Source organism: Octopus bimaculoides, chromosome 15 (genome assembly GCF_001194135.2).
Source record: "Octopus bimaculoides isolate UCB-OBI-ISO-001 chromosome 15, ASM119413v2, whole genome shotgun sequence".
In the NCBI taxonomy this organism is placed as follows: domain Eukaryota; kingdom Metazoa; phylum Mollusca; class Cephalopoda; order Octopoda; family Octopodidae; genus Octopus; species Octopus bimaculoides.
Window position 1 is genome coordinate 36,515,878 of NC_068995.1, and position 4,716 is coordinate 36,520,593.

Below are 4,716 nucleotides of genomic sequence, written 5' to 3' on the forward strand. Positions count from 1 at the left end.
TGGAATTTGAACTCAGAACGTAGCGGCAGACGAAATACCGCGAAGCATTTCGTCCGGCGTGCTAACGTTTCTGCCAGCTCGCCGTTTTAGTGTTAGAGTTATTATTGCGATCCTAAATGTGATTATTCTTATGAAGTTGATGTTATAAACATTAAGGACCCTATCCCAAGTACCAGTAATTCCGTGCAAACATACATATAAACAAATATAGCAAGTATAACCAAAAGACTATGCGTGTGTGTGTGTGTGTGTGCGCGCGTGGGGGGGGGGATAATGGAAAATATTGGACCCCATCAGACTTCGAAATCTGCCCGTATCCAGTAGTGTAGTTAGAGAGTGTGTACCGCCCGAGGCATCCTTCGAGTTTGTCGCTCCCCTCCGGGACTCCCAAACGTATCCAGGCTTATTCAGCAGACCTAAGGGTGTCGCGCTCATAAGATCGTCGTCCGGAGAGCACCGTCACAACCCATCCAACAACGTTACTGTCCATATTTATGTAGTGTGTGGGGGTGAGATGTAAAGAAAATCTCTGGCAAAAAGGAGTTCTAATGTTTCAAGAATTCCTAAAACTTCTTTCACTTCTTTCCACCCTGGTTAAAAATATTGAGTGTATTTAAGCTTGCTTCTTATCTTATAGCATTTCAAGTAAACTCAATGAAAGCGTGGGTAACATTTTCTTCAAAATCATCTAGAAATCGTCTATTATAAAACTCAAGAAAGGCACTTTTCTATTTCCCCTTCATACAACATCTGTGTATCTATTTGCTGTTCCTCCTCTTTACCTAACTCTTTATCTCTCTCTTTTCACATCTATCTGTTGCTCCGCTTTCTCAGTTTCTCTTTCTTCTTTTCACGTATTTTCTTGCTACATCTACTTTTCGGTAAGGTTTTTATTTTCTTCTGTCGCCCCATCGTTCTCCCTCCTATTTTGTACATCTATGTATCTGTTACTAGCACCATTCTCTTTCCTTCGTGTCTTTTTTTTTATTCTATACGTCCCTCACACATTTGTACGCCTACACATAACGTATCTTTTTATTTCACATTTCGTGCATATATTTAGGTAATTGTTTAGTTCGGTATAGTTAAAATAGTAAATAAAAATTAAGGGAGAGATAAGTAATAAAAGTGGCAAAGGGACGAATCAATCTTAGAGGAATCGTGGACTATCATTCAATTAAGAAAAGCTGAGACAACATTCTTCAGTGGTTGGCACGGCGTCGACTAATTATGAATATGTACACCTGTGAAAATTGTAATTCACCATGTGGCCTCACTACACGTGGTGAGGTTACTGATGGAAAATTATGGCACTGCAAGCGCTGTTAAGGAGCAAATCTATTCGTTACCGTTCATTTTTTTGAGAGAAGTTTTATTTCGCCAGTGTTTTATATTGTGTAAAAAGTAGTGTAAGAAGTAGACTTACCTCCCCCTTAATTTTTATTTACTTTTTTAAATTTAACCAAACTGAACAATTACCTATATGTATTTTCTTTGAGAAAATACATATAGGTAATTTTTTTACTACCCTTCCACCGAATGATCATCTCACACACACATACACATTCACAGGCGTGCTCACACGCATTCCACCGAATGAACATCTCACACATACACACACAGAGAATCGTTCACACGCACGCACATGTTTTTATGTATGAATGCGTGATGAATAAAAAGTAACAATCGTACATCTAAGATAAACAGTTAGACAGAGAGGGAGGGAGGGAGAAGAGAAAGAGTGGTTCTACAGTTGTTACAACATCTAGAGACAAGACAACAATATTTATTTGTCATACACCGACAGTTTCATTTTTACGTAAGTTGAACAAAACTTTCTAACATCTCTCTTGGATACGAACGATTCGATTTTAATTTGTCGTTTTATTGATTGATTATTTTTGCGTTCATGATTCCTGTTCTATCTACCTTGCATAATTTATACTTAAAAGTAGATAAGTTTTATATGTATATAAAAATAAGTTTGCCATAATTTCAACTATAGGTTACTTTGAAAAGTAAATGGAATATTAAAAATAGGTGGTGACCGATCATCTACCTGATGATTGATTACCTTAATTCTGGGAATAATTTTAATAATGATTGTTAATTTATGCATACATTAAAAGTTGTTTACTTATTAAAACATCCGATACTTAGCAAGCCATGTGTTTGCCAGTGCGCTATGAAGATTACTATATAAGGAAATAGATTTTGCTTCGTAACATAAACAAATGTTTTGTTTAAGATAAGGATTTAACTCACAAATGAAATGATGAGATTATAAAACTATAAATCGGGAATGATAAGATTATAAAATCACGCATTCCTTGACCATTAAAGATGTGAATGACATGAATTGGTTCTAACAAGAAATCGAAACTGATCCATGGATAATTTTCATTTAAAGTAATATTTCTGAGATAGCGACCCAAGTGTAGATTATACTTTATAATTGTGCGTATGTATAAACAGATTCTTTTAAATACCATTTGGTTATTTATATTTTATTTAGTATTATGCAATACGCTTTTTTCATCCTCTCCCTCACACACCCATATCGCTTGTTAATCGGATTATTTTTCATTGTTTATACATTTCTAGTCTAATATATTTATTAGTGAAAACAATTATCAAGTACAATTATATAATATTCCATCGCATATGAGAATACAGTTTTATGAGGATTTGTTGTTACTCCATTATAAATCTAGAATGTTAGGCGCAAAACTTTTCTTATCTGATGACAACCGACATTAAGAAGAGATATTCAAAATTATATTTCAACTCCCGTTTGTACGCACATTTAGCTTACAAGCGCATCTTTTCATGTTACCGATTTTCTGCCATTTAAAATTAAAATAAAAGAAAACGTGAATTTAATTTTATTCACTTTTTTCAACCGATGCCTACCAACTTTAGATTCCTCTAATTTTTATTTACTTGTTTTTTAAGATTAACTCTGCATACAGTTTACATTTCTTTGTGGAAGTTATCTACTTTAATTGTATAATATATTTTAAACATGACTTTATATACTTTACGTAGCTGCAAGGAATCTCAGAATCTGTTGCAGAACTAGAATTGTTGTAATTAGAACCAACCAAAGCACAGATCCAGGACCAAGAGAGAGAAAGAGAGAATGTGTGTGTGTGTGTGTGTGTGTTATGAGTGAGTGAGTGGAAAAGAGAGGGAGAGAGAGAACCTGTGGACTGTGATCAGAGTTGTTATTGTTGTTTGACCTTGCTTGAGTAGATCTCGTCTTTTTAAGTCGGCAAGATGCCATTTGCAGAAAATTTCGCTACTTTTTCTAAAGGGTTGAACGACTGACTACGTAGAGATTCCTCGTTGACCTATGTGGTCTGAGTGTAAACCAGTTAGGTAGGAAACTGATATCAAGCCTCGCCAGCTGTGAAAAGTAAAGTATTCTGCACTAGTTCCGGGTATGAACATGTGACCAGAGGAGGGGCTAAACAGGCCAGTTAACCAACGGTCTATGATATTTTTATTTATATTTTATGAGGGGCTCTATCTATTCCTTCTTAGAGATAAAGAGAGAACTCTTCAGTAAAAAAATGTTTTTTTATAAATGACATTTTTTGTTCTGTTATTTTTAAGTATATTACATACACTACATGTATAGGTTTATTTTGCTTGTAAGCCAAACATAAATCATTTATGTTTGATATTGATTTCTAAAATAGTTAATGTTTTGTTCAAAAAGAAGCTACGTGTTTACTTAGGCTTGGGGGATCTTGTCAATCTCGGCTTGGGTTTGTTACCACCCTTCCACGGGTTTGCTTGTGATCCTTAAACGGTAGTCCAATGTTTGAATAACTATCTTACCTGTCATAACCTTTAATCGAGATCCTACGATCTCCTCACTACTGCTAATGTATAGCCTTCACTCATATGAAAAGGTTTGTGCCTAAGAAATATTCTAGATTTATAAGAGAGTAATTTAAAATCTACATTGGGCTGTATTCAGATAGAGACTGTATTAGGAAAGGAAAAAAAATTAACATGCTGCGATATTCGGATTAGCGCTAACGCTTCGCCCTCACTAGTTATTTCGGAGCACTGTAGTCAAACTAGAAGTGTGTTCGACAGATTCCGACGAACTTTTTTTACAATTTAGACGGCTAACGATGGATACACTTTAATAATTGAGAAACCCCACGATCGAAATCCTAGCTTCAGTCTTCTTAAAATATCGTTTGAAAAACGCTGTGATGTAGATTAATTTCCTCAAGTATTAACGTCATTTAGTAATTCTATCTAAATGCCTGACGCGAAATGACATTTAATTGGTATAGAAATGTTACAATGCCATGTTTGAGGTGTGTGTGCTCGCGCGTGCGCTTGTGAATGTGTTTTGTCTGTGATTGAGCAGACCCAAGATAGGTGTTACAGCTGTGGACATCTTTTTTGTAAAAGCGTAGTGTATGTAGAAGTTTACTTTCTAATGTGTAGTTCGTATTTGAAGAGGGTAAAATGTGTTCAGGGGTATTTCACAGGTATTTCTAGCACGGTGAAACGTTCTCACTTCCATTTAATTCTAAAACCACACGCTGGCTGTCTCGAATTACAAGGATGAAAATAAATAGTCTCAGACGTAGGAGCAAAACAGTAATTTGATATAAGTTGTGAACTGAGTTTGTCCAACGGCCTCCATCCCGAGACAGTATATCAAGCTTTTTTTTTTTCTATGAAGAG

The 4,716-nt window shown here is 35.4% G+C and overlaps 1 protein-coding gene across 1 annotated transcript in view; it reads left to right on the forward strand.

Moving 5' to 3' along the window:
* Positions 1-731: 731 nt before the first annotated feature.
* LOC106880269 (SET and MYND domain-containing protein 4) overlaps positions 732-4,716 on the forward strand; it is a 10,027-nt gene continuing 6,042 nt past the window's right edge. The window contains exon 1 of the mRNA XM_052973277.1: positions 732-881. The gene's annotated coding sequence lies outside the window, so the exon portion shown is untranslated. The remainder of the gene's footprint in view (positions 882-4,716) is intronic.